Source organism: Rhinolophus ferrumequinum, chromosome 19 (assembly GCF_004115265.2).
Source record: "Rhinolophus ferrumequinum isolate MPI-CBG mRhiFer1 chromosome 19, mRhiFer1_v1.p, whole genome shotgun sequence".
Lineage (NCBI taxonomy): Eukaryota > Metazoa > Chordata > Mammalia > Chiroptera > Rhinolophidae > Rhinolophus > Rhinolophus ferrumequinum.
Window position 1 is genome coordinate 6,826,941 of NC_046302.1, and position 20,532 is coordinate 6,847,472.

Genomic DNA, 20,532 nt, shown 5'->3' on the forward strand with positions numbered 1-20,532 from the left:
GACTTTTACAGTAGCAACCAGCCTGTGGTAGTCTGGGGAAATTTTGGTGGTGAGCCACAGCCTGCACCACAGCCTCTCCTGGGTGGCTCTTGGGGATCTGCCAGCTCAAGATGAGCAGCGGCTGGTTATGGTGTTCTCAGGGTATTTTGCAAATCGGTCACAGGTCCAAGAACTGAATCTGCATTAACCTTGTAAAACCCACCACAATAGCCATGCCTTGTGACTCCCTGGGGCCCCAACCAGCCCAGCTAGTTGCTGTGTCACCCGAGACACTATCAAAACTAGGTCATCCAACCTAGCCCATGTACTGAAAGAGGCTCATCCAATGTCTGAGCCTTATGGGCAGCCACCAGGTAGCAACTGACCCAATGGGGCACTGGGCCTTTTGCTAATCTGCCCCAGGCCCAATACTGGTGGCAGTTGACCTTGGTTCACAGCGAGGCCACTCCCACATGCCTGCAGGTCAAGCATAGGCAGCAACCAATCACATATAGCTTTCTAGCTCCTACCAGGTAGCCTCGCACTGGCACAGGCAAGGCTGAAATTGGCCTCCATGGGAGACCCTCCCAAGAGACACCAGAAACAACACATCCAGAGTATGGGTTCAGATCACACCAGAGCACTACCTGGTTATTCTAAAAGTGGCACACCCAAAGGATGGTCTCAACAGGCACGAAAGCCCATAGGGGCTAATCCCTGTCTGAGGGGTATGCCCTTCCACAGCAGTGCATACACTGTGCGTGCAGCCAATCCTCACAGTAAGTCAGCTAGGGAGTCAATCCCACCCACTAACATGCCAAAAGCAATCAAGGCTTAACTACAACAGGACAACACACAAAACATACTCAGGGACACCCCTGGAATGCACGCACAGGAGATCAGGGAGACTGTGTCATTAAGCCACATAGGGCACATATTACATAAGGCCACCCAACAAAGCCTGAGAGACATAGGAGATCTACCTAATACATAGACACAAACACAAAGAGGCAGCCAAAATGAGGAAATAAAGAAACATATCCCAAATAAAAGAACAGGAGAAACCTCCAGAAAAAGAACTAAATGAAATGGAGGCAACCAACCTACCAGAGAAAGTGTTTAAAACACTGGTTATAAGAATACTTAGGAACTTAGTGAGAATTTCAACAAAAAGATAGTAAGCATAAAGAAGGACATAGAAACTATAAAAAAGAACCTGTCAGAAGTAAAGAATACAATAACTGAAATGAAGAATACAATAGAAGGAATCAGCAGCACAAAAGATGAAGCAGAGGATTGAATCAGTGATTTGGAAGACAAGGTTGCAGAAGACACCTGATCAGAAAAAAAAAAATAATAATAATAATAATAATAATAATAATAATAATAATAATAATCAAATATATTTTAAGGGATCTGTGGGACAATTTCAAGCATAACAACTTGTATTATAGGAGTACCAGAAGAAGAAAGGGAGCAAGGGATTGAAAACCTATTTGAAGAAATAATGATTGAAAACTTCCCTAACATGGTGAAAGAAATAGACATACAAGTCCAGGAAGCACAGAGAGTCCCAAATAAGATGAACCCAAACAGGCCCACACCAAAACACATACTTAAATTGCCAAAGATTAAAGACAAAGAGAATCCTAAAAGCAGTTAGAGAAAGACATCTAATTACTTAAAAGGGAGCTCCCATAATACTATCAGTTGATTTCTCTACAGAAACTTTGCAGGCAACAAGGAATGGCGGAAAATATTCAAAATAATGAAAAACAAAAGCCTATAAACAAGACTCTTCTATCCAGCAAGGATATCATTTAAAATTGAAAGAGAGTTAAAGAGTTTCCCAGAAAATAAAAAGCTAAAGGAATTCTTTACTACCTAGCCAGGGTAAAGGGGGAGGGGAGTGGTAGAAGAGGGTAAATGGGGTCAAATACATGGTGATGTAAGAACTGACTCTGGGTGGTGAACACATAATGTGATCTATAGATGATGGATTATAGAATTGTACATTTGAAACCTGTGTAATTTTACTAACCATTGTCACCCCAATAAATTTTAATTAAAAAAAGAACATATTAAAACGACTTTTTAAGCAGAGGAAAAGAGAAAACAAACACAAATGAAGATTAAAAATATGAATAATAAAATGGCAATAACTAGTACCTATCAATAATTACTTTAAATGTAAACGAATTAAATTATACAATCAAAAGACATAGGGTTGCTGAGCGGATAAGGAAACAAGACCCATGCCTACACTATCTACAAGAGACCCCCTTCAGATCAAAATACACATAGACTGAAAGTAAAGGGATGAAAAAAGATATTTCACAGAAAAGAAAATGAGAAAAAAAGTTGGGGTAGCAATACTTATATAGGACAAAACAGACTTTAAAACGAAGACTATAATAAAAGACAAAGAAGGATATTGCACATTAATAAAGGGATGAGAACATAATTCTAGAAAAATTATGAGGACATAATTCTAGTAAACATTTATGCAACCAACATAGGAGCATCTAAATATATAGAACAAATATTGGCCAATATAAAGGTAGGGATCAATGGTAACACAATAATAATAGAGGACTTTAACATCCCACTGATACCAATGGACAGATCTTCCAGACAGAAAATCAACACGGAAAGAGTGGCCTTAGACGACACACTAGACCAGACAGATTTAATTGATATTTTTAAAGCATTTTACCACAAAGCAGCAGAATATACATTCTTTTCAAGTGCACATAGAACATTTTCTAAGACAGACCACATGTGAGGCCACAAAACAAATCTCAATAAATTTAAGAAGATTGAAAGCATATCAAGCATCTTCTCTGACCACAATGGTATGAAACTAGAAATCAATTACAAGAAAAAACATAACAAAACTAAAAAACACACAAACACATGGAAGCTAAATAACATGCTATTTAATAAGGAAGAGATCAACAATGAGATCAAGGAGGAAATCTAAAAATACCTTGAGATAAAAATGAAAATGAAAACACAACAACCCCAAATGTATGGGACACAGTGAAAACAGTCTAAAGAGGGAAATTCATAGCAATACAGACCTACCTAAAGAAACAAGAAAAATTGCGAATAAACAATCTAACTTTACACTTAAGGGAATTGGAAAAAGAACAGCAAACAAAGACCAAAGTGCATACAAGGAAGGAAATAATAAATATCAGAGTGGAAGTATTTCATCTTTTCTTATGGCAGAGTAGTATTCCATTGTATACATAGACCAAATCTTCTTTATCCAATCATCTATGGGTTGTTTCCATGTCTTGGCCACCATAAATAATGCTGCAATAAATATCGGAGTACTTATATCTTTTTGGGTAGATAATCCAGGAGAGAGATTGCTGGGTCATATGGTAATTCTATTCTTAATTATTTGAGGAACCTCCATGCTGTTTTCCATAGTGGCTATAACAATTTACATTCCCACCAACAGTTTATGAGTGATCCTTTTTCTCCACAGCCTTTCCAACACTTGTTATTATTTGTGTTGTTCATGATAGCCATTCTGACAGGTGTGAGGTGATATTTCATTGTGGTTTTGATTTGCATTTCCCTAATAGATACTGAAGTTGAGCGTTTTTTTCATATATCTATTGGCCATTTGTATGTCTTCTTGGGAGAAGTGTCTGTTCAGGACCCCTGCCTATTTTTTAATTAGATTGTTGTTGTTGAGTTGTACAAGTATTTTATATGTTTATACTGCCATTTGCAACAACATGGATGGATCTTGAGATTATTATGCTAAGCAAAATAAGTCAGGCAGAAAAAGTAAAGAACCATATGTGGGATATAAAACTGAAAGCAGCAAAGGAATAGAGAAAATAAAAACACACACAGAAACAAAAACTCATAGACACAGACAACAGTTTAGTGGTTATCAGAGAGTAAGGGGGAGGGAGGGTGGTAGAAAAGGGTAAATGGGATCAAATATATGGTGACAGAAGGAGGTCTGACTCTATGTGAGCACACAATGTGATATGTAGATGATGTATTATAGAAATGTACACTTGAAACCTATGTAGTTTTACTAACCAATATCACCCCAATAAATTTAATTAAAAACAAAAGCTGAGAGTGGAAACAAATGAAATAGAGGCTAAGAAACAATACAAAAGATCAAAGAAACCAAGAGCTGATGTTTTGAAAAGGTAAATAAAATTGGCAAACCAGACTCATCTAGAAAAAAGGACAGAGGACTCAAATAAATAAAATCAGAAATTAAAGAAGAAAAGTGACAAAGGACACCACAGAAATACAAGAAAAATTAAGAAAATAGTACGAACAACTATATGCCAACAAGTTGGACAATCTGGAAGAAATGGATAAATTCCTAAAAGCGCACAACCTTCCAGGGCTAAATCAAGTAGAAAGAGAAAATTTGAACCGACCAATTACTACCAACAAAAGTGATTCAGTAATCAATAAATTCCCAAAAGACAAAAGTCCTGGATCAGATGGATTCAGAGGTGAATTTTACCAAACATTCAGAAAAAAATTAACACCTATTCTCCTTGAACTATTCCAAAAAATCCAAGAGGATGGAAAGCTCCTAAGCTTATTTTATGAGACCACCATTACCCTGATTCCAAAACCAGAAAAAGACATTACAAAAGAAGGAAAGTATAGACTGATAACCTTAGTGAACATAGATGCAAATCTCCTCAACAAAATATTAGCAAATCAAATTCAGCAATACATTTAAAAGATCATACACCATGATAAAGTGGGATTCATTCATGGTATGCAAGGTTGGTTCAATATTCACAGATCAATGAACATGATACACCTCATAAAAAATGAAAAAATATAAATAATATTGTTATACTATAGATGCAGAAAAAGCATTTGACAATATTCAGCATCCATTTATGATAAAAAAAAAAAACACCTCTTAGCAAAGTGGGAATAGAGAAAACATACCTCAACATAATAAAGGCCATATATGATAAACCCATGGCTAATATCACTCAACGGGGAGGAGCTAAAAGCATTCCCCTCAAGATCAGGAAAAAGACAAGGATGTCCACTTTCACCACTTTTATTCAACATAGTACTGGAAGTTGTAACCACAACATTCAGACAAAAAAAGAAAAAATAATACTAGGCATCCAAATAGGAAAGGAAAAAGTAAAACTGTCAATATTTGCAGATGACATGATACTATATAGAGAGAACCCTAAAGACTCTAACAAAAAACTATTAGAACTGATAAATGAATTTAGTAACATAGCAGGATGCAGATTTAATATTAAGAAATTGATTGCAGTTTTATACACCTATAATGAACTGTCAGAAAGAGAAATTAAGAAAATAATCCCATGTACAATGCATCAAAAAAATAAAATATTTAAGAATAAATTTAACCAAGAAAGGAAAAGACCTATACTAACAAAATTATAAGACTTTGAAGAGTGAAATTAAAGAAGATACAAATAAATGGAAACATATACCATGCTCCTGGGTAGAAAGAATTAATATAGTTAAAATTTCCATACAACCCAAAGCAATATATAGATTCAATACAATTCGTATCAAAACACCAATGGCATTTTTCACAGGACTAGAACAAATAATCCTAAAATTTATATAGAACCATAAATAACCTTGAATAACAACAGAAAGCCTGAGAAAGAAGAACAAAGCTGGAGACATCATGGTACCTGATATCAAATTATACTATACTATTACTACGAGGTCATTGTAATCAAAACAATATGGTTTTGGCATAAAAACAGACACATAGATCAATGGCACAAAATAGAGAGTCCAATAATAAACCCATGCCTATCTGGTCATTTAATCTATGACAAAGTAATCAAGAATTTACATTGGGGTAAAGACACTCTATTCAATAAATAGCGCTGAGAAAACTGGACAAATACATGAAAAAAAAGTGAAACTGGACCACCCTTTTATGACATATACAAAAATAAACTCAAAATGGACTAAAGACTTAAATGTAATACACAAAACCATGAAAGTCCCAGAAGAAAATATAGGAAGTAAAATATAGGAAGAAAATATAGGAAGAAAATATAGGAAGTAAATATAGGTAAGTAGACATTACCCTTAGTAATTTTTACTTATACATCTCCTTAGGCAAGAAAAGGGAAACAAAAGGAAAAAAAATAAACAAATGGGACTACATCAAACTAAAAAATTTTTCCACAGTAAAGGAAACCATCAACAAAACAAAAAGACATCCTGCTGAGTGGGAGAAGATGTTTGCCAATGATACATCTGATAAGGGGTGTCGTGCAGGGCGGCCTGTGGGGTCTCTGGTCCTGCTCCCCACATAAGAACACAGGACATGGTGAGGCCAAAAAGGAATGCCCACGGAGCCATAGATAGGGGAGTCATACCATTATATTCTCTCTCGCAGCCTGGGGAGACACACGCAGAAGTAGCCACAAGATCCGCAGTCTGCCATTCACTTCTTCGCCTACCAACCAACCAACAAATCAACACAGCCCCACAGTTACATCAGTAGCCAATTGGCTAAACGGTTACAGCTGATGGCCAACCAATCACAGCTGATGGTCATTCACCACCCGAGCCAGCACCTCCCCAGGCGAGGCCGAGAGCCTGGAAACTGCTCCCTGGGACTCTGTCCCCACAGGGGTTAAAAACCAAAATTTATAAAGAACCCACACAACTCAACACCAAAAAAGCATACAATCCAATTCAAAAATGGGCAGAGGACATAAATAGACATTTTTCCACAGAAGATATAGAGATGGTCAATAGACAAATATAAAGACGCTCAATGTCACTAATCATCAGAGAAATGCAAATTAAAACCACAGTGAGATATTACTTCCAATATGTCAGAATGGCTATCATCAATAAATCAACAAACAAATGTTTGGGAGAACGTGGAGAAAAGGGAACCATTGTGCACTGTCAATGGGATTGCAAATTGGTGCAGCCACTATGGAAAACAGTATGGAGATTCCTCAAAAAATTAAAAATAGAACTACCTATGACCCAGCAATTCCACTCCTGGGTATTTATCCAAAGAAATCCAAAATACTAATTCAAAATAAAAGTATATGCACTCTTATGTTAACTGAAGAACAGCACTATTCACAATAGCCAATGAAACAACCGAAATGCCCGTCAATAGACTATTAGATAAAGAAATTGTGGTACATTTATACAATGGAGTATTACTTTGCCATAAAGAAGAATAGAATTTTACCATTTGCAACAACATGGATGAACCTAGAAGGTATTATGGTAAGTCAAAGAAGTCAGAGTGAGAAAGACAAATACTATATGATCTCACTTATATGTGGAATCTAAAGAACAGAATAAACAAACAAACAAAACAGAAATAGACTCATAGATACAGAGAAGAAACTGATGGTTGCTAGATGGGAGAGGGATTGGGGGATGAGTGAGAAAGGTGAAGGGATTAGGAAGTACAGATGGGTAGTCACAAAATAGTCATGAGGATGTGAAATACAGTATGATGCATATAGTCAATAATGCTGTAAAAACTATGCATGGAGTCAATGGGTACTAGACTTATTGGAGGGATCACTTCATGAATTATATAAATGCCTAACAACTGCACTGTACACCTGAAGTTAATGTGAACTAATATTGAATGTCAACTATAATTTAATATATATATATGTGTGTGTATATATATATATATATATATATATATATATATATATATATATAGTCATTGGATATAAAGTACATAGGGAATATAGTCACTGGTATTGTAATAGCTATGTAGAGTGTCAGATGGCTAGTAGACTTATTTGGGCTATCACTTTGTGAGGTATGTAAATGTCTAATCATTATATTGCTTTGTACATCTGAAACTAGTCAGAATCATAATAACAATAAAAAGGTCATCTCTTTATTTGCTTGAGGTGCTATTATATGAGTACTTTTTTTCAAACAATTCCAGCTTCTTAATTAAATTTAAAACTGTTTTTCTCAGGTTAATAAGAAACTTCTGGCATTCCAGCATAGTTACTCCAATCTGGAAACTGCTAGATCCCTTTTAATTTTATGGGAATATATATATTAAAGTTGACATAAGATAGTATCCTTATTAACTTTATATTTTGCACCTGTGAACATGTATCTACAATGCAATTAGCTGCAGAAGCTCCGTTCAAACTCCCAGTTTCTGGCCCTTATTTAGACTGTCCTTCATTTTATCTTGAAAGTCAGACTTGATAGGTACCATAGTTTGAAGGATCAGAAAACCACTTCCAGCGTGGTCAAATAGTAATGCATTCTGAAGTGCTTTCTAATTTTTAAGTTTGTTTTTTTTAAACGAAACTTTTTGACATTTAAATTTTTAAACATTTCAAAAACATTTTTAAAGTTCTTTTTAACTACTTCATTATTCATAGAAGACGACAAAAAACAATCTTTTAGATGAAGATAAAAGATGTGAGTTCTATGTCATTAATTAGGCTTTAAGAGTCACTTGATAATATCAAATTATGTCTTATTTGTTAGGCACCAACCAGCATTTTATTGCCTTTGAGTTAACAAACTTACTTAGTTGCCCAGGCATAGACTTTGCAACTATTTTATCTTGGTAAGAGCATCAGAAAGTTTATTGCTTAGCATTAAATATTCTATGACAGCTTTATTGATTATTTTTTTGATTACAAGGTGGATGTTTGATAGTCTTGATTTTAAAGATTTCTGTTTGTTTTTGTTAACCTCAAAAGAAACAGCTTTCTGAAACTTGTTGATAGAGTGACTGTGGAGTTATTTATTCTAGACCTGCTATGGAAGTGCCTCAGGGGCCACTATGGATAGTTCACAGAACATTGGAGGGGTGTGGCTGTGGGGATCCACCCTTGCCTCAACTGGGGCAGCTGCCTTTATTAGTTTGATGGATATTAGGCATTCAAGTAAGATTTTACTTGACTAAAAGATTTAATTTCTATAAATACCTTGAAAGCACTGCTTTTTGACCCAAAATTTTCGGGACTGGATGACTCCATCAGTGTCTGTCATAGTGAACCCAAATTGCTTCTTAAGGAAGTTGTGGCTCTTCAGATGTAGCCCCTTTGACCATATCTGTAGAAAGAAGGGAAGGGTGTTATATTCAGGTGCTGTTATCATCACAAGGCTCAGCTTTCTCAGGAAGATGTTAGTCCTACCTTGTCTCTCAAATCAGCTAATGTGATGGCTTTTCATTTCAATAGCACGGTCCAATACAATATACTCTAGCTGTTTTCAGAGTATTAACTGGAACCACTGTCTTTCTCTACCTAACAAGAGCTATGAGAAATGTTTGTAGATGACTACCTGAAGAAATGCCAATCAATGAATATTTTTAGCTAGTAGCTAAAAATACAACTTTATAGTATAAAATTTATTCTGGGATTATGTTGACCAACAGAAATCTGCATATTGGGCCATACTGTGAAGTTGCTGTTTCCGAATACTGCTTTGTCATGATACTACATATCTGCTTTGAAAGAGTGTATATAGGAATACTTTATACAACTTGTTGCTGTCTTTACTATAGTGTCTTTACAGCCTGAGTATTATCTTTCTATCTTTCTGTGTCTTTTACATGACGGAACTGCTCTTTGCTCTTTTTAGCAGAGGTGGTCTCTGATCAACCGTTTAGTGCTGTCTTTCAGGCATTTGAAATCATATAACTGACCATTATTTCCCTCTTTTAACCAGCGGTCAAAAACACTCATTTTTTTTTTTTTTACATACGTATCGTAAATATAAAAGATCTCAAGGCATGAGTTTAGGTATTATCTTTACTGCTGTTTTGCTGCTCTCATCACTTTATTGCTTCTTCCCTGATTTCCTCATCACCTTTATTTTAAATTTTGTTACAGTGTGTATATATTTATATAAACTACCTACATTCCCTTTAATTTTATAAAGGAGGGTATAAAAATAAATTAGAATCCATTTAAAATGTAGAAAAAAATTAAATTAGCATATGTCTCCTTGCAGGGATAGTGACATGTTATAATTAATTTCTTCTTTTTTTCTAGAGGAATTTTTATTTCCTTTTTAAATTGGGGACTAGCTTTGGCTATTTAATCAATTTACTTTTTTTTTCTGATTTGTTTGTTCATTTATTTTGTTCTTTAGATTCCACATATAAGTGAAATCCTATATTTGTCTTTCGCAGACTGACTTATTTCACTTAGCATGATGCCCTCTAGGTTCATCCACGTTGTTGCAAATGGTAAGATTTCATTCTTTTTTATGGCCGTGTATTATTCCATTGTATATATGTAGCATATCTTTATCCAATTGTTTACTGATGGGCACTTGGGTTGTTTCCATATCGTGGCTATTGTAAATAGGACTGCAGTGAACACAGGACTGCATACGTCTTTTTGAATTAGTGTTTTGGATTTCTTTGTGTAAATATGCAGGACGGAGTTTCTGGGTCAGAAGGTAGTTCCTATTTTTAATTTTTTGAGGAACCTCCAAACTGTATCCCATAGTAGTTGCACCAATTTGCAATACCATGAACAGTGATTGAGGTTTCCCTTTTCTCCACAGCCTCCGCAACACTTGTTGTTTGTTGATTTATCGATGGTAGTCATTCTGACAAGTGTGAAGTGGTATCTCATCATGGTTTTTATTTGCATTTTTCTGATGATTAGTGATATTAAGCATCTTTTCATGTATCTGTTGACCATGTGTATGTCCTCTTTGGAGAAATATCTATTGAGGACCTCTGCTCGTTTTTAAATTGGATTGTTTGTTTTTTAGTGTTGAGTTGTATGAGCTCTTTATACATGTTTAATATTAACCCCTTATCAAATGTATTATTGGAGAATATCTTCTCCCATTCATTAGGGTGTCTTTTCATTTTATTGATGGCTTCCTTTGCTATGGAAAAACTTTTTAGTTTGATGTAGTCCCATTTGTTTACTTTTTCTTTTGTTTCCCTTGTCAAAGAGATAGATCAGAAAAAAATATTACTAAGAGCAATGTCAGAGAGTTTACTGTCTTTATTTTCTTTTAGTTTTATGGTTTCAGGTTTTAAATTTAAGTCTTTAATAAATTCTGAGTTTATTCTTATATATGGCATAAAAAGGTGGTCCAGTTTCATTCGTTTGTTTACATGAATGAAATTGAATAAATTCAAAACAGTTACCTTTCATGGTCATTTGCCTTTGGGAAAGAGCCAGAAGTTGCAAGGTACCAAATCCAGTGAATAAGGTGTATGAGGGTACACTGTAATGTTTTTATTTGACAGTAATTGCCGTATCAGAAACTATGTGTGACACAGCGCATTAAACCTTAATAACGTTGTGTGACAAGTTTAAATTTGTTCGGTGCAGTCAGTCCAGTGTGAGCTATGGTTGAGAAAAGGTGTTTTTAAAGTGTGCCATAAATTATCCTCCATCATGACAATGCTCCATGTCACACATCACTTCTCGAATATGGCCATTTCTGTCCAATAAAAACATCATGGTGGGTCCTCATCCACCTTTTTCACTGGATCTGGACCGTACAACTCCTGGCTCTTCCCCAAAGTCAAAATGATTCAGGACATTGAGGCAGCCATGACAGCACAAGTAAAGACACACAGGAAAGAGGACTTCCAGAACTGCTTCAGAAAGTGGCAAGAAGGATGGGATAAGTGTGTTCAAAGTGAGGGGGAGTATTTTGAGGGAGATTAATGGCAGTTTCTTTTACTATAATAATTTTTTTTATTTTTATTTAAACAGTCACCATATGGTTTGATTGCACTTTGTATATTCCTCTGGGATATCAGCCTATAAATTGCTTTCTTTGTAATGTCGTTATTTGGTTTTGGAATCAGGGTAATCATGGCCTCATAAAATAAGTTTGGGAGGTTCCTTCCTCTTGAATTTTTTGAACTAGTTTGAGAAGGATAGATGTTAATTCTTCTTTGAATATTTGGTAAAATTCACCTATGAAGCCATCTGGTCCAGGACTTTTGTTTGATGCTTCTTGATTACTAATTCGATTTCATTAGTACTAATGTTAGTACAGGTTTTCTGTTTCTTCATGATTCAGTTTTGAAAGATTGTATGTTTCTAGGAATTTATCCATTTCTTCTAAATTGTCCAATTGGTTGGCATGTAATTGTTCATAATATTTTCTCATAATCCTTTGTATTTCTGTGGTGTCAATTGTCACTTCTCCTCTTTGGTGTCTGATTTTATTTATTTGGGTCTGCTTTTTTTTTTTTGATGAGTTTGGTTAAAGGTTTATGAATTTTGTTTACCTTTTCAAAGAAAATATGCATCAAAGAAAATATTTATTGATCTTTTGTATTTTCTTTTTTTTTTTTAGATTGTATTTCACTTATGTGTGCTCTTATCGTTATTATCTCCTTCCTTCTTCTCACTTTGAATATTGTTTGTTGTTCATTTTCTAGTTCCTTTAAGTGTAAGGTTAGATTGTTTGAGATTTTTCTTATTTCTTGAAGCAGACCTGTATTGCTATGAATTTCCCTCTTAAAACTGCTTTTGCTGTGTCCTATAGTGTTTTCATTTTCATTTGTCTCAAGGTATCTTTTGATTTCTTTTTTGATCTCATTGCTAACCCATTCATTGTTCAGTAGCATGTTATGTAGCCTCCATATGTTTGTGCGTTTTTCAGTATATAGTTTTTTCTTGTAATTGATTTCTAGTTTCATACTATTGTGGTCAGAGAAGATGCTTGATATAATTTCAATCTTAAATTTATTGAGACTTGTTTTACTGCCTAACATTTGGACTATTTTTGAAAATGTTCAATGGACACTTGAAAAGAACATATATTCTGTTGATTTAGAGTGAAAAGCTCTAAAAATGTCACTTAAATCTATCTGGTCTAGTGTGTCATTTAAGGCTGCCGTTTTCTTACTGATTTTCTGTCTGGTAGATATGTCCATTGGTGTCAATGGGGTGTTAAAGTCCCCTACTTTGATTGTATTACTGTGGATCTCTCACTTTATGTTGGTCAATATTTGCTTTATGTATTAGGTGCTCCTATATTGGATGCATAAATATTTACAAGGATTATATCCTCTTGTTGGATTGATTCCTTTGTCATTATGTGATGTCTCTGCTTGTCTCTTCTTATAGCATTTGTTTTTAAAGTCTATTTTATCTGATATAAGTATTGCTACACCAACTTTTTTAAAAATTACATTTGTACAAATTATTTTTTTCCATCCCTTTACTTTCAGTCTGTCTATGTCTTTCATTCTGACCTGGGTCTCTTGTAGATGACATATGTATGGGTCTTGTTTTCTTATCCATTTGCTATCTTATGTCTTTTGATTGGAGCATTTAATCTATTTACATCTAAAGTGGTTATTGATAGATATGTAGTTATTGCCATTTTATTATTCATTTTTATGGTCTTCCACATCCCCCTTTTTCTTCTTTTTAAAGAAGACCCTTAAACATTTGCTTTGGTGGTGATGGACTCCTTTACCTTTTTCTTGGGGTGTGTGTCTGGGAAGCTCTTTATCTCTTCTTCAATTTTAAATGACAGCCTCTGGGTAGAGTAGTCTTGGTTGTAGATCCTGACTTTGCATTGCTGTGAATATTTCATGGCAATCCCTTTCTGCCTGCAAAGTTTCTGTTGAAAAATTAGCCATTATTCTTATGGGAGCTCCCTTATAAATAACTTGTTGCCTTTTTCTTGCTGTGATTAGGATTATCTCTTTGTCTTTAACCTTTGCCATTTTAATTATAATGTGTCTTGGTATGGGCCTCTTTGGGTTCATCTTGCTTGAGAGTCTCTGCACTTCCTGGGCTTATATATCTATTTTCTTCATCAGGTTCGGAAAGCTTTCAGTCATTATTTCTTCAAATATGTTCTCAATCCCTTGTTTTTTCTTTTTTCCTTCTGGTACCCCTATAATGTGAATGTTGTTATGCTTGACTTTGTCCCAGCTCACTTAAACTACTCTCATTTAAAAAAAAAAAAAAATATTTTTCCTTTTTGCTCTTCCAGTTGAGTGTTTTGGGTTACCTTTTCTTCCAAATCACCCATTCAGTCCTCTGCTTCATCTAGTCTGCTGGTGATTTCTTCTAGGTATTCTTCATTTCATTTATTTTACACTTCATTTCTTTTTTTATTAGTTTCAGGTGCACAAAACAATGTAATAGTTAGACATTTATCATTTATATCCCTCACACTGTGTCAATCCCCCTCCCCCCATTCACTAGCCCTCTGACATCGCACACAGCCGTTACATTTCCACTGTCTACATTCCTAAAACTGTATTCCACTTCTTGTAACTATATACATAATATATAAACTTGTAGTTGACATTCATTATTGTTCACCTTCAGCTTCAGGTGTAGAGTGCAGTGATCAGGATCTACATCTTCCCTGAGGTGCTCTTCCTAACGAGATAAGTGTCATCAGATACCCTATTACACTTCATTTCTAATTGATTCTTTTTTATGGTTTCTATGCCCTTGTTTTATGCTTGCTATCTCTTTGTTGCAAGTCTCACTGAGTTATTCTATTCTTCCCTTAACTTTATTTAGCATCCTTATAACCATTGTTTTGAACTCTGTATATGATATGTTGTTTGCCTCCATTTTGTTTAGTTCTTTTTATGGAGTTTTCTCCTGTTCCTTAATTTGGGATGTATTTCTTTGTTTCCTCATTTTGGCTGCCTCTCTGTGTTTGTTTCTATGTATTAGGTAGATCTCCTACATCTTCCTCTTTTGACCAGGTAACCTTAAGTAGTAGGTGCTCCATGGGGCCCAGTGGCACAGTTTCCCTGGTCAGTTGTACCAGGTGCACCAGGTGTGTGGTCTGTATGTGGCTTCCTGTTATAGTTGAGCCTTGATTGCTATTGGCATGTCTGTGAGTGGGATTGACCCTCATGCTGACTGGCTGTGGGGTTTGGCCACATCCACAGCTTATGAACTGCTGTGCAGGGGTTAACCCTGGAAAGCATGATTTGCCCCAGTGGATTCCAGTGCCTGTTGAGACCATCCTTTGGATGTGCTGCTTGTGAGGCTAATTTCATGGTCTCTACAATGGTCTGAAGTCTACTTCCAGGTATGTTGTTTCTAGGGCCTCTTTGGAGGGGCTTCATGGCAGGCCCAGGTTAGCTACTGCATGTGACTGTCCAGGAGCTACCTGGTAGAAACTACAAAGTGATCTGAAGTTGGTTATTGCCTTTGCTAGAACAAGAGGTGCATGGGAGAGGCCACACTATGAAATGAGGATAGCTGCCACCAGTACTAGGCCTCAGGTAGCTCTGTAAAAAGCGCAGGAAACCCCAAGATCTGCTGCTGCCTGCTAGCTCCCAGAAGGCTTAGCCACTCATCAAGCCTCATGCAATACATGAGTTTGGTGAGATGGGATGTCAGGGAGTCATCAGGGTGGGACAAGTGGTGTTCATTAGGTTAGATTCTGGTTTGGTGCCAATGCTGAGCCTGGAGCTACTCATCAAAAGTCTTAGAGTACACTGAGGCTAGCTGCCACTCACCTAGGGCTATGGACCCCTGACAGACAATTGTCCAAGAAAGAGTGCAATGTGGGTGGGGTTTACTGCTCCCTGAGATATTGCCTGTGGGATTGCTCAAGTTCTGTGGGGCAAGTTCCCAGGGTGGAGTGAGTAAGGTTCACTAGCCCAATACTGATCATTATTTGACTGTGCAGGGGAGGGTCCAACACAGGAAAGATGGTGCCTACCTGCTGACTTCATGGGAGTGCAATTTTACACAGGGAAGATGATGACAGTCCCTCTAGTCCTCATCTTGAAGTCACACAACTCAGTCTCTCCCCATATGTCTCTGATGCCTCCAAAGTCACTGTTCCTTCTTCACACCTCAGGTTGAGTGCCTGCAAGCAACAGATTCTGTGTGTATTCCTTTAAGAGAACGTTTGAGTTTCCTGTCGCCTTCTGACTCCTGACGGTTGGAATCCTCACTGTTTTTCTCATCCAGATGGGCTGGGGAGCCTCGTGTGGGCTAGGGTCCCTTGCTCCTCCTAGGGGGACCTCCATGGCTGAGATAGCTCTCTTGATTCTCAGCCACCACAGCAGGTGTGGGGCCAGTCTGTTTTGCATCTCTGTCCCTCCTACCAGTTTCAATGTGGCTTTTTAAAGACATCCTTAGTTATAAAACTTGTGTTTAAACTTCACATGGTTCTCCAGTTTGGTTGTTCTATAATTCAACTGTAATTTTAATGTGGTCACTGCAAGAGGCAAACATGGTATTTATCTACTTTATCATCTTGGATCCTTTTTCTGTGATATTTTATTTCTAATGATTGAATGAAAAGCTGTATCTCACACTTATACTTAACCCCAAAGACTGTGGCTTTGATGCTGACCTCTGGTGGTGACATTCTGCCAAACTCTGTTCTACCATCCTCCCACTCTCATCCTCCACCTTTCAAAGTATTGTGGACTGAAGCAGTAGTAGTGATGGAGACTAGCTCTCTCTCTCTCTCTCTCTCTCTCTCTCTCTCTCTCTCTCTCTCTGTCTCTTTCTCTCTCTTGTGTGTATGTGTGTGTGTGTGTTGTGTGTGTCTACATTTTAACATAGATAGCGCAGACTCTTTCTTAAGTAAAACATAGGAAACGTGTTCAGAGCCATCAGGATCCTAGAAAGAAAAGGCAAATATGATTTTTAAAAATAATATTTAAAACATTTTTATAGATTCAGAAATCAGAGATTCCAGTGTGGAACTGTGTACCTGTATCAACCATTAAAAGCAGCTATCTTGGGTCATGCATCTCAAATTTTTAGGATAGTCCTTTTTTCAAATATTCTCATCTGTTAAAGTCATCCACATCATGTGTCTTCACAGTTCAAGAAACTTGGTCACTACATGCTCATATAAAGTATGAATTGAGAGTGTGAATAAGAATACAAGTCTATTATCTAACTTGATTTGTAAATAAAACCATTTATTTACAAGATTTTTCCAAACATCCCTGGGTTAATATACTATTTGGGCCAAAGTTTGTCCACATGTTTTTCTTGATTTTTATACCTTTATGTCTTCAATTAGAAGCATTGCACCTACAGTAATATTTTAATTTCAAATCTTAGGTAGTTTTCAGAGTCTTGTCACTCAAACTGGGGTCCAAAGACTAGGAGCATCACTGTCATATGGAAGCTTGTTAGACACTTAAACAGTTCAGAATCTACCTTTTAGTAATAGCATCAGGTGGTTCCTATGTACATTACATTTTGAGAAGCACTCAGGTACAAGAGAAACTCAGAGTTATCTTAATGTGTTACCATATTTGCTACAAGATGCTTGAGTTTTATATTATTATTATTATTATTATTAATACAGTGGAATATCCAATAGGTCTTGTCACAACTGTACTTTACTGAGTGAAAGTATGGATGAATGAAATACCATTCTTAGTGAATAGGAGTGGAGGTATAGATCTGAAAATAAATACAAATTACATGTGTACGCAGTTTTGTTTACTTAAGTTCTTCATATGTAATATTTGAGCTAATTCTTACAATAATAGAAGTTAATTAAAATTTTATAATTCATATTGAGAGAATGAGAGGTTCAAGTAACTCTCCCAATGTAGCATAGCTGGTAATTGGTAGAGTCAGCATCATCTGCATACATGGCTACCACCTTCAAGTTCTGCATACTGGAATAAGCATTAGAGAGAAGCACTTACAATAAAGGGCTGTTTACTTTGTGGAATGTGTTGTAATCTAAACAACTGAGAATTTTGGTTATTTACAAAGACATAGTAAGTGTAAGACATGTGTTAAGTGTATTCACTCTAGGTATAAAGATATCAAACAAAACAAGTATTAATGACCTTTTAAGTTACTCATATTGCTATTCCTTTATGATTTTTGTTTTAAAAATTTATTGTATTATATCTGTGATGATAATGTCAGCTGCACAGTGCTGAAATTCAAGAATTTCATATTTAAACATAGGAGCAAGATCGAGGTTTTCCTGAACATTTGAATGACTTTTGCACACTTTCTTGGAGATAAATTTTATAGTCCCATATCTAGAAAAAAGAGGTGCATGAATCGTGAATAGCATACTAAATTTGGTTAGTTTTTTATGGTATTATAGAATTTTATAATGAACATAATTTAAATATAATCACTCACCTGAAATTGAGTGGAATTTATTTCTTAAGTTATGGTCAGCAGACTCTCAGGGATTTCAAATTAATAAAAAAAGAAATGGTTTAGGTAAATCATCTAAATTTTTAAAAGTTTTCTAATCCAAAAGACAATATTACCAAATATTAAGACCAATGTTCAAGACTCACAGCTACTAAGATCATCAACCAAGTTGCCTGATAATGCCCACTGTTCCCTTCTAAGAAAAACGGTCCCTCCCACAGCTTCCTGCTGAAGGCTATGGCCCCAAGCTGTGTTTTGAGCAAGGGCTTGGCACTGATTGTACTAAGGGATCTAAGGTACTAACAGATCTAAGGTCAGTGACTATTAAGCAGGTTGGTGCCATTGAGGTGACCTGCATTGAAAATTTCTACCAAACTAGGATTATGGTTATTACACCAGGCAAAATTCCTCAGAAAATCTCAAGAGAGGGAGGTATCAAGTTGGGAGAAAATGAGACAGAGAAAATAGATACACAAATAAAAGCAATGAATTCACGCAGGAATACAATATCAGCTGTTATGCCAAGAACATAAAAAAGAAGAAACTAGGACAGGAAAGGGGAGGAGGTGAGACGCCGAAATGCCCAAGTCCTTATACAGAGTTTGCTAGGCCAACCAAATAATACCTGCCATGATTAAAGTTTACCTAAATGTCTTTTCGTTTTTCCTCTTCTCTTTGTACATAGTCACTCCACAGGTGATCTCCGTTCCTATACTATTAATACCATCTATGCATTGATGATTTCCAAATATGCAAAGATCAGTGATAGTGTACGTAAATGCTTTGTGTTTCAGAAAATCAAGCCAAGGGGAATAAAGAAGAGGGAATATGCAGATGTGTTCAATATTGCTGTAGCTCTGATATGGTGTGGATACTGACCATTAATATGCAGATGTGTTCAATATTGCTGTAGTTCTGACGTGCTGTGGATACTGACCATTAACTTTGGTAACAGGAATATCATTGATGGCTTGATGGGAACAGTTTTAGAACAGTAGGGGCAAAAGCTGGATTTAAATGGGTTGACTAGAGAGTTGGAAAAGAGGTATGGAGTTCATGTGTGTAGAAGAAATACTCAAGAAATTTATAACAGAACAGAGAAATGGGGTGGCAGTGTGCTGTGGTCTAAATGTTTGTGTCTCCCAAAATTGATGTGTTGAAACCGTAACCCCCAAAGATGATGGTATTTGTAGGTGGGGCCTTTGTGAGGTGCTTAAGTCACGTGGGTGGAACACTCATAAATGGGATTAGTGTCTTATTAAACAGATTCCAGAGAGATACCTTGCCCTTTCTGCCATGTGAAGCTATAAGGAAAAGTCTGCAACCTAGAAGAATTCTCTCACTTGACCATGCTGGCACCCTGATCTCAGCCTTCCAGCCTCCAAAACTATAAGAAATAAATTTCTATTGTTTATAAGCCACTCAATCTGTGGTATTTAATCTGTGGTTATAGTAGCAGAACAGATTCTGGCAGTTTTGTCACTGAAACAATAAACAAGTCAGCACCGAGAGTGTATATGAAGGAGAGAGTTTCGGACTGTGGAAAGTAAAGGATTAATAGTTTATTTGTAACTCTGTTCCTTACTCCTAGCCTTGATAAAACTTAAGGACAGAGGATAAACGAGGGTGTTCCAGGAAATTCCATGTATTAATTTCTCGTCTAAAGCATCCTGCTAGTACAGATGATTTTTTATTTAAAGAAACCTACAATTAATGACTGTCAATGACAGCAATGCTGATGAATGGAAATTAATTTGTGTAGTCCTAGAGAGACACTAAATTTAGCAATTGATTCATCCTGTAGACATAGAGCAATTCACTTCAAATCCAAAATTCATACCAAGGGGAAAAAATGGAGATTTATATCTCATGGATTTGTGACCTCCCAGACATCAGTGTGTTTCTAGTTCTCTCTTGTAACTTTTGTTAATCATTAGGAAGCTTGTACTGGGTAAGACGTGAGTTATGTGAATCTGATTGAGAATTTACTGCTTTGTAATAGAGAAAATAGAAAAACAATATATTGTAGATGTCATTTTTTCCCTAAAGAATTCATAAATTTAATGTAATGGCCATAAGAATGATAATTGTACATGTGAAGGATACATTGGGGGTAAATGAACATGTCAATTCTGAACTTCAATATGAAAAAATATTCAAGTAAAACTAGCCAAAATTTTCAGAAGAAGGGGAATGCATGGGAATAGTTCTACCAAGTGTTGGAACATAATATAAAACTACATGAGTTAAGACTGCCTGATAAGGTATTAGTTAGGAGAGGCTAGGTTGTGCTAAAATAACAAATCATCCAACTACCCTGAAGATTTAAATAACAGAGGTTTCTTTCTTACTTGTAATATATGTCTTTCATGAGGTAGCAGGTTGCTCTTTTCATCATAATCACTCAGAGACTCAGGCA